Below are 12,115 nucleotides of genomic sequence, written 5' to 3' on the forward strand. Positions count from 1 at the left end.
TAAATGGTATTTTGAGTTCAATTGACTTTTTGTAAACGAATTACGTCAATTCGACTTTTCAGTCGAAATTTTACCTATAGAAAAAACTGTTTCCGATCAGATTTTTTTCGATGTCCTAATAATCGTATCGAAATTATGGTTCATTTCATATAATTTCTTTTAGATATCTTGGTTTCGGAGCACTCCCTGTAATCGATTCGGTTACTCATAATTGTACCGAAAATCAAGTTAAACCCCTAATGTTGTGAATATTTCAATTACACTTCCAAATAAAATTACACTTAAAACCATTGGAAATTATCGTTATTCGACCATTAAAAATTTAGAAAAAAAATATATTTTTTTTATGTCAATCACGGGAAAAATCATGAAATTACGCTTACGTCCTATTGTTCGATTTGATCGCTAATACCTTTGTTTCAACATTAAACAACCAAAAGGTTGTTCTTGTAACTAAATTAAAGTGTATTTTTGAGTTCAATTGACTTTTTGCAAAAAAATTACGACGATTCGACTTTTCGACCGGAATTTTGGCGGCACAAAAAACTATTTCTGATCAGATTTTTTTCGATGTCATAATAATCGGATCGAAATTCTGGTTCATTTTATATAATTTTTTTTAGATATCTTGGTTTCGAAGCACTCTCTGCAATCGAGTCGGTTACTCATAATTGTACCGAAAATCACGTTAAACCCCTAATTTTGTGAATATTTCAATTACACTTCCAAATAAAATTACACTGAAAGCCATATGAAATTATCTTTATTCCACCATTAAAAATATAGAAAAAAAAAGATTTTTTTTATATCAATCACGGGAAAAATCATGAAATTACGCTTACGCCCTATTGTTCGATTTGATCGCTAATACTTTTGTTTCAATATTAAACAACCAAAAGGTTGTTCTTATAACTAAATTAAAGTGTATTTTGAGTTCAACTGACTTTTTGTAAACGAATTACGACGATTCGACTTTTCGGCAGGAATTTTGGCGGCACAAAAAACTGTTTCTGATCAGATTCTTTTCGATGTCATAATAATCGGATTGAAATTCTGGTTCATTTCATATAATTGTTTTTAGATATCTTGGTTTCGGAGCACTCCCTGCAATCGATTCGGTTACTCATAATTGTACCGAAAATCAAGTTAAACCCCTATTGTTGTGAATATTTCAATTACACTTCCAAATAAAATTACACTTAAAACCATCTGAAATTATCGTTATTCGACCATTAAAAATTTAGAAAAAAAATATATATTTTTTTATGACAATCACGGGAAAAATCATGAAATTACGCTTACGTCCTATTGTTCGATTTGATCGCTAATACCTTTGTTTCAACATTAAACAACCAAAAGGTTGTTCTTGTAACTAAATTAAAGTGTATTTTTGAGTTCAATTGACTTTTTGCAAAAAAATTACGACGATTCGACTTTTCGACCAGAATTTTGGCGGCACAAAAAACTATTTCTGATCAGATTTTTTTCGATGTCATAATAATCGGATCGAAATTCTGGTTCATTTCATATAATTTTTTTTAGATATCTTGGTTTCGGAGCACTCTCTGCAATCGAGTCGGTTACTCATAATTGTACCGAAAATCACGTTAAACCCCTAATTTTGTGAATATTTCAATTACACTTCCAAATAAAATTACACTGAAAGCCATATGAAATTATCTTTATTCCACCATTAAAAATATAGAAAAAAAAAGATTTTTTTTTATATCAATCACGGGAAAAATCATGAAATTACGCTTACGCCCTATTGTTCGATTTGATCGCTAATACTTTTATTTCAATATTAAACAACCAAAAGGTTGTTCTTATAACTAAATTAAAGTGTATTTTGAGTTCAACTGACTTTTTGTAAACGAATTACGACGATTCGACTTTTCGGCAGGAATTTTGGCGGCACAAAAAACTGTTTCTGATCAGATTCTTTTCGATGTCATAATAATCGGATTGAAATTCTGGTTCATTTCATATAATTGTTTTTAGATATCTTGGTTTCGGAGCACTCCCTGCAATCGATTCGGTTACTCATAATTGTACCGAAAATCAAGTTAAACCCCTAATCTTGTGAATATTTCAATTACACTTCCAAATAAAATTACACAGAAAACCATATGAAATTATCTTTATTCCACCATTAAAAATTTAGAAAAAAAAAGATTTTTTTTATATCAATCACGAGAGAAATCATGAAATTACGGTTACGCCCTATTGTCAGATTTGATCGCTAATACTATTGTTTCAACATTAAACAACAAAAAGGTTGTTCTTTAACTAAATTAAAGTGTATCTTGAGTTCAATTGACTTTTTGTAAACGAATTATGTCGATTCGACTATTCGGTCGGAATTTTAACTTCAAGAAAAAATGTTTCCCATCAGATTTTTTTCGATGTCATAATAATCGTATCGAAATTATGGTTCATTTCATATAATTTTTTTTAGATATCTTGGTTTCGGAGAACTCCCTGCAATCGATTCGGTTACTCATAATTGTACCGAAAATCAAGTTAAACCCCTAATCTTGTGAATATTTCAATTACACTTCCAAATAAAATTACACAGAAAACCATATGAAATTATCTTTATTCCACCATTAAAAATTTAGAAAAAAAAGATTTTTTTTTATATCAATCACGGGAGAAATCATGAAATTACGGTTACGCCCTATTGTCAGATTTGATCGCTAATACTATTGTTTCAACATTAAACAACCAAAAGGTTGTTCTTTAACTAAATTAAAGTGTATTTTGAGTTCAATTGACTTTTTGTAAACGAATTACGTCGATTCGACTTTTCGTCCGGAATTTTATCGGTAGAAAAAACAGTTTCGCATCAGATTTTTTTCGATGTCATAATAATCGTATCGAAATTATGGTTCATTTCATATAATTTTTTTTAGATATCTTCGTTTCGGAGCACTCCCTGCAATCGAGTTGGTTACTCTTAATTGTACCAAAAATCAAGTTAAACCCCTAATCTTGTGAATATTTCAATTACACTTCGAAATAAAATTACACAGAAAACCATATGAAATTATCTGTATTCCACCATTAAAAATTTAAAAAAAAAAAGAGATATTTTATTTATATCAATCACGGGAAAAATCATGAAATTACGGTTATGCCCTATTGTCAGATATGATCGCTAATACTATTGTTTCAACATTAAACAACCAAAAGGTTGTTCTTATAACTAAATTAAAGTGTATTTTGAGTTCAATTGACTTTTTATAAACGAATTACGCCGATTCGACTTTTTAGCCGGAATTTTACCAACAGAAAAAACTATTTCCGATCATATTTTTTTCGATGTCATAATAATCGTACCGAAATTATGGGTCATTTCATATAATTTTTTTTAGATATCTTGGTTTCGAGCACTCCCTGCAATCGAGTCGGTTACTCATAATTGTACCGAAAATCAAGTTAAACCCCTAATCTTGTGAATATTTCAATTACACTTCGAAATAAAATTACACAGAAAACCATATGAAATTATCTTTATTCCACCATTAAAAATTTAGAAAAAAAAGAGATAATTTTTTTATATCAATCACGGAAAAAATCATGAAATTACGGTTACGCCCTATTGTGAGATTTGATCGCTAATACTATTGTTTCAACATTAAACAACCAAAAGGTTGTTCTTATAACTAAATTAAAGTGTATTTTGAGTTCAATTGAATTTTTATAAACGAATTACGACGATTCGACTTTTTAGCCGGAATTTTACCTACAGAAAAAACTATTTCCGATCATATTTTTTTCGATGTCATAATAATAGTACCGAAATTATGGGTCATTTCATATAATTTTTTTTAGATATATTGGTTTCGGAGCACTCCCTGCAATCGAGTCGGTTACTCATAATTGTACCGAAAATCAAGTTAAACCCCTAATCTTGTGAATATTTCAATTACACTTCGAAATAAAATTACACAGAAAACCATATGAAATTATCTTTATTCCACCATTAAAAATTTAGAAAAAAAAAGAGATATTTTTTTATATCAATCACGGGAAAAATCATGAAATTACGGTTACGCCTTATTGTCAGATTTGATTGCTAATACTATTGTTTCAACATTAAACAACCAAAAGGCTGTTCTTATAACTAAATTAAAGTGTGTTTTGAGTTCAATTGACTTTTTGTAAACGAATTACGATGATTCGACTTTTCGACTGGAATTTTGGCGGCACAAAAAACTGTTTCTGATCATATTTTTTTCGATGTCATAATAATCGGATCAAAATTTTAGTTCATTTCATATAATTTTTTTTAGATATCTTGGTTTCGGAGCACTCCCTGCAATCGAGTCGGTTACTCATAATTATACAGAAAATCACGTTAAACCCCTAATCTTGTGAATATTTCAATTACACTTCCAAATAAAATTACACTGAAAACCATATGAAATTATCTTTATTCCACCATTATAAATTTAGAATTTTTTTTTTTTTTTATTTCAATCACGGGAAAAATCATGAAATTACGGTTACGCCTTATTATCAGATTTGATCGCTAATACTATTGTTTCAACATTAAACAACCAAAAGGTTGTTCTTATAACTAAATTAAAGTGTATTTTGAGTTCAATTAACTTTTTATAAACGAATTACGACGATTCGACTTTTCAGCCGGAATTTTACCTGCAGAAAAAACTATTTCCGATCATATTTTTTTCGGTATCATAATAATCGTATCGAAATTATGGTTTATTTCATATAATTTTTTTTAGATATCTTGGTTTCGGAGCACTCCCTGCAATCGAGTCGTTACTCATAATTGTACCGAAAATCAAGTTAAACCCCTAATCTTGTGAATATTACATTTACACTTCGAAATAAAATTACACAGAAAACCATATGAAATTATCTTTATTCCACCATTAAAAATTTAGAAAAAAAAAAGATATTTTCTTTTATATCATTCACTGGAAAAATCATGAAATTACGGTTACGCCCTATTGTCAGATTTGATCGCTAATACTATTGTTTCAACATTAAACAACCAAAAGGTTGTTCTTATAACTAAATTAAAGTGTATTTTGAGTTCAATTGACTTTTTGTAAACGAATTACGACGATTCGACTTTTCGCCCGGAATTTTACCTACAAAAAAAACTGTTTCCGCTCAGATTTCTTTCGATTTCATAATAATCGTTCGAAATTATGGTTCATTTCATATAATTTTTGTTAGATATCTTGCTTTCGGAGCACTTCCTGCAATCGAGTCGATTACTCATAATTGTACCGAAAATCACGTTAAAGCCTACTCTTGTCAATATTTCAATTACACATCCAAATAAAATTACACTTAAAACCATATGAAATTATCTTCATTCCACCATTAAAAATTTAGGAAAAAAAAAAAAAATTTCGATGAATCACGGGAAAAAATAAGAAATTAGGGTTACGCCTTATTGTTCGATTTGATTGCTAATACTTTTGTTTCAACATTAAACAACCAAACGATTGTCATTATAACTAAATTAAAGTGTATTTTGAGTTCAATTGACTTTTTATAAACGAATTACTATGATTCGACTTTTTGGCCAAAATTTTACTTGTACAAAAAACTGTTTCCGATCAGATTTCTTTCGATTTCATAATAATCGTATCGAAATTATGGTTCATTTGATATAATTTTGGTTTGATATCTTGGTTTCGGAGCACTCCCTGCAATCGATTCGGTTACTCATAATTGTACCGAAAATCAAGTTAAACCCCTAATCTTGTGAATATTTCAATTCCACTTCCAAATAAAATTACACAGAAAACCATATGAAATTATCTTTATTCCACCATTAAAAATTTAGAAAAAAAAAGATTTTTTTTATATCAATCACGGGAAAAATCATGAAATTACGGTTACGCCCTATTGTCAGATTTGATCGCTAATACTATTGTTTCAACATTAAACAACCAAAAGGTTGTTCTTATAACTAAATTAAAGTGTATTTTGAGTTCAATTGACTTTTTGTAAACGAATTCCGATGATTTGACTTTTCGCCCGGAATTTTACCTGCAAAAAAAACTGTTTCCGATCAGATTTCTTTCGATTTTATAATAATCGTATCGAAATTATGGTTCATTTCATTTAATTTTTGTTAGATATCTTGGTTTCGGAGCACTCCCTGCATTCTTGTCGATTACTCATAATTGTACCGAAAATCACGTTAAAGCCTAATCTTGTGAATATTTCAATTACACTTCCAAATAAAATTACACTTAAAACCATATGAAATAATATTCATTCCACCATTAAAAATTTAGGAAAAAAAAAGTTTTTTTTCTACGAATCACGGGAAAAAAGATGAAATTACGCTTACGCCCTATTGTTCGATTTGATCGCTAATACTTTTGTTTCAACATTAAACAATCAAAAGATTGTTATTATAACTAAATTAAAGTGTATTTTGAGTTCAATTGACTTTTTGTAAACGAATTACGACAATTCGACTTTTCGGCCGGAATTTTACCTGAAGAAAAAACTATTTCCGATCAGATTTCTTTCGATTTCATAATAATCATATCGAAATTATGGTTCATTTGATATAATTTTGGTTTGATATCTTGGTTTCGGAGCACTCCCTGCAATCGATTCGGTTACTCATAATTGTACCGAAAATGAAGTTAAACCCCTAATCTTGTAAATATTTCAATTACACTTCCAAATAAAATTTCATAGAAAACCATATGAAATTATCTTTATTACACCATCAAAAATTTAGAAAAAAAAAAAGATATTTTTTTTATATCAATCACGGGAAAACTAATGAAATTACGGTTACGCCCTATTGTCAGATTTGATCGCTAATACTATTGTTTCAACATTAAACAACCAAAAGGTTGTTCTTATAACTAAATTAAAGTGTATTTTGAGTTCAATTGACTTTTTGTAAACGAATTACGATGATTTGACTTTTCGCCCGGAATTTTACCTGCAAAAAAAACTGTTTCCGATCAGATTTCTTTCGATTTTATAATAATCGTATCGAAATTATGGTTCATTTCATTTAATTTTTGTTAGATATCTTGGTTTCGGAGCACTCCCTGCATTCTTGTCGATTACTCAAAATTGTACCGAAAATCACGTTAAAGCCTAATCTTGTGAATATTTCAATTACACTTCCAAATAAAATTACACTTAAAACCATATGAAATAATCTTCATTCCACCATTAAAAATTTAGGAAAAAAAAAGTTTTTTTTCTACGAATCACGGGAAAAAAGATGAAATTACGCTTACGCCCTATTGTTCGATTTGATCGCTAATACTTTTGTTTCAACATTAAAAAATCAAAAGATTGTTATTATAACTAAATTAAAGTGTATTTTGAGTTCAATTGACTTTTTGTAAACGAATTACGACAATTCGACTTTTCGGCCGGAATTTTACCTGAAGAAAAAACTGTTTCCGATCAGATTTCTTTCGATTTCATAATAATCGTATCGAAATTATGGTTCATTTCATATAATTTTTGTTAGATATGTTGGTTTCGGAGCACTCCCTACAATCGATTCGGTTACTCATAATTGTACCGAAAATCATGTTAAACCCCTAATCTTGTGAATATTTCAATTCCACTTCCAAATAAAATTACACAGAAAACCATATGAAATTATCTTTATCCCACCATTAAAAATTTTGAAAAAAAAAAAGATATTTTTTTTATATCAATCAGGGGAAAAATTATGAAATTACGGTTACGCTCTATTGTCAGATTTGATCGCTAATACTATAGTTTCAACATTAAACAACCAAAAGGCTGTTCTTATAACTAAATTAAAGTGTATTTTGAGTTCAATTGACTTTTTGTAAACGATTTACGACGATTCGACTTTTCGCCCGGAATTTTACCTGCAGAAAAACTGTTTCCGATCAGATTTCTTTCGATTTCATAATAATCGTATCGAAATTATGGTTCATTTCATACAATTTTTTTTAGATATCTTGGTTTCGGAGCACTCCCTGTAATCGAGTCAGTTACTCATAATTGTACCAAAAATCAAGTTAAACCCCTAATCTTTTAAATATTTCAATTACACTTCCAAATAAAATTAGACAGAAACCCATATGAAATTATCTTTATTCCACCATTAAAAATTTAGAAAAAAAAGAGATATTTTTTTTATATCAATCACGGGAAAAATCATGAAATTACGGTTACGCCCTATTGTTAGATTTGATCGCTAATACTATTGTTTCAACTTTAAACAACCAAAAGGCTGTTCTTATAACTAAATTAAAGTGTATTTTGAGTTCAATTGACTTTTTGTAAACGAATTACGATGATTCGACTTTTCGACCGTAATTTTGGCGGCACAAAAAACTGTTTCTGATTATATTTTTTACGATGTCATAATAATAGGATCGAAATTCTGGTTCATTTCATATAATTTTTTTTAGATATCTTGGTTTCGGAGCACTCCCTGCAATCGAGTCGGTTACTCATAATTATACCGAAAATCACGTTAAACCCCTAATCTTGTGAATATTTCAATTACACTTCCAAATAAAATTACACTGAAAACCATATGAAATTATCTTTATTCCACCATTATAAATTTAGAAATTTTTTTTTTTTTTATATCAATCACAGGAAAAATCATGAAATTACGGTTACGCCTTATTGTCAGATTTGATCGCTAATACTATTGTTTCAACATTAAACAAACAAAAGGTTGTTCTTATAACTAAATTAAAGTGTATTTTGAGTTCAATTAACTATTTATAAACGAATTACGACGATTCGACTTTGCAGCCAGAATTTTACCTGCAGAAAAAACTATTTCCGATCATATTTTTTTCGATATCATAATAATCGTATCGAAATTATGGTTTATTTCATATAATTTTTTTTAGATATCTTGGTTTTGGAGCACTCCCTGCAATCGAGTCGTTACTCATAATTGTACCGAAAATCAAGTTAAACCCCTAATCTTGTGAATATTTCAATTACACTTCGAAATAAAATTACACAGAAAACCATATGAAATTATCTTTATTCCACCATTAAAAATTTAGAAAAAAAAAAGATATTTTCTTTTATATCAATCACTGGAAAAATCATGAAATTACGGTTACGCCCTATTGTCAGATTTGATCGCTAATACTATTGTTTCAACATTAAACAACAAAAAAGGTTTTTCTTATAACTAAATTAAAGTGTATTTTGAGTTCAATTGACTTTTTGTAAACGAATTACGACGATTCGACTTTTTGCCCGGAATTTTACCTACAAAAAAAACTGTTTCCGATCAGATTTCTTTCGATTTCATAATAATCGTATCGAAATTATGGTTCATTTCATATAATTTTTGTTAGATATCTTGGTTTCGGAGCACTCCCTGCAATCGAGTCGATTACTCATAATTGTACCGAAAATCACGTTAAAGCCTAATCTTGTCAATATTTCAATTACACATCCAAATAAAATTACACTTAAAACCATATGAAATTATCTTCATTCCACCATTAAAAATTTAGAAAAAAAAGAGATTTTTTTTCTATCAATCACTGGAAAAATCATGAAATTACGGTTACTCTCTATTGTCAGATTTGATCGCTAATAATATTGTTTCAACATTAAACAACCAAAAGGTTGTTCTTATAACTAAATTAAAGTGTATTTTGAGTTCAATTGACTTTTTGTAAACGAATTACGATGATTTGACTTTTTGCCCGGAATTTTACCTGCAGAAAAAACTGTTTTCGATCAGATTTCTTTCGATTTTATAATAATCGTATCGAAATTATGGTTCATTTCATTTAATTTTTTTTAGATATCTTGGTTTCGGAGCACTACCTGCAATCGAGTCGGTTGCTCATAATTGTACCAAAAATCAAGTTAAACCGCTAATCTTTTGAATATTTCAATTACGCTTCAAAATAAAATTACACAGAAAACCATATGAAATTATCTTTATTCCACCATTAAAAATTTAGAAAAAAAAAAGAGATTTTTTTTCTATCAATCACGGGAAAAATCATGAAATTACGGTTACTCTCTATTGTCAGATTTGATCGCTAATACTATAGTTTCAACATTAAACAACCAAAAGGCTGTTCTTATAACTAAATTAAAGTGTATTTTGAGTTCAATTGACTTTTTGTAAACGATTTACGACGATTCGACTTTTCGCCCGGAATTTTACCTGCAGAAAAAACTGTTTCCGATCAGATTTCTTTCGATTTCATAATAATCGTATCGAAATTATGGTTCATTTCATACAATTTCTTTTAGATATCTTGGTTTCGGAGCACTCCCTGTAATCGAGTCAGTTACTCATAATTGTACCGAAAATCAAGTTAAACCCCTAATCTTGTGAATATTTCAATTACACTTCCAAATAAAATTTCATAGAAAACCATATGAAATTATCTTTATTCCACCATTAAAAATTTAGAAAAAAAAAAGATATTTTTTTTTATATCAATCACGGGAAAAATAATGAAATTACGGTTACGCCCTATTGTCAGATTTGATCGCTAATACTATTGTTTCAACATTAAACAACCAAATGGTTGTTCTTATAACTAAATTAAAGTGTATTTTGAGTTCAATTGACTTTTTGTAAACGAATTACGACGATTTGACTTTTCGCTCGGAATTTTACCTGCAGAAAAAACTGTTTTCGATCAGATTTCTTTCGATTTCATAATAATCGTATCGAAATTATGGTTCATTTCATTTAATTTTTGTTAGATATCTTTGTTTCGGAGCACTCCCTACAATCGAGTCGATTACTCATAATTGTACCGAAAATCACGTTAAACCCCTAATCTTGTGAATATTTCAATTACACTTCGAAATAAAATTTCATAGAAAACCATATGAAATTATCTTTATTCCACTATTAAAAATTTAGAAAAAAAAAAGATATTTTTTTTTATATCAATCACGGGAAAAATAATGAAATTACGGTTACGCCCTATTGTCAGATTTGATCGCTAATACTATTGTTTCAACATTAAACAACCAAAAGACTGTTCTTATAACTAAATTAAAGTGTATTTTGAGTTCAATTGACTTTTTGTAAACGATCTACAATGATTCGACTATTTGGCCGGAATTTACCTTCAGAAAAAAATGTTTCCCATCAGATTTTTTTCGATGTCATAATAATTGTATCGAAATTATGGTTCATTTCATATAATTTTTTTTAGATATCTTGGTTTCGGAGCACTCCCTGCAATCGATTCGGTTACTCATAATTGTACCGAAAATCAAGTTAAACCCCTAATCTTGTGAATATTTCAATTACACTTCCAAATAAAATTACACTTAAAACCATATGAAATTATCTTTATTCCACCATTAAAAATTTAGGAAAAAAGAAGTTTTTTTTCTACGAATCACGGGAAAAAAGAAGAAATTACGCTTACGCCCTATTGTTCGATTTGATCGCTAATACTTTTGTTTCAACATTAAACAATCAAAAGATTGTTATTATAACTAAATTAAAGTGTATTTTGAGTTCAATTGACTTTTTGTAAACGAATTACGACGATTCGACTTTTCGGCCAGAATTTTGCTTGAAGAAAAAACTGTTTCCGATCAGATTTCTTTCGATTTCATAATAATCGTATCAAAATTATGGTTCATTTCATATAATTTTTGTTAGATATCTTGGTTTCGGAGCACTCCCTGCAATCGATTCGGTTACTCATAGTTGTACCGAAAATCAAGTTAAACCCCTAATCTTGTGAATATTTCAATTCCACTTCCAAATAAAATTACACAGAAAACCATATGAAATTATCTTCATTCCACCATTAAAAATTTAGGAAAAAAAAAGTTTTTTTTCTACTAATCACGGGAAAAAAGAAGAAATTACGCTTACGCCCTATTGTTCGATTTGATCGCTAATACTTTTGTTTCTACATTAAACAATCAAAAGATTGTTATTATAACTAAATTAAAATGTATTTTGAGTTCAATTGACTTTTTGTAATCGAATTACGACGATTCGACTTTTCGACCGGAATTTTACCTGAAGAAAAAACTGTTTCCGATCAGATTTCTTTCGATTTCATAATAATCGTATCGAAATTATGGTTCATTTCATTTAATTTTTGTTAGATATCTTGGTTTC

The sequence above is a fragment of the Diospyros lotus genome, chromosome 1 (genome assembly GCF_014633365.1).
Source record: "Diospyros lotus cultivar Yz01 chromosome 1, ASM1463336v1, whole genome shotgun sequence".
In the NCBI taxonomy this organism is placed as follows: domain Eukaryota; kingdom Viridiplantae; phylum Streptophyta; class Magnoliopsida; order Ericales; family Ebenaceae; genus Diospyros; species Diospyros lotus.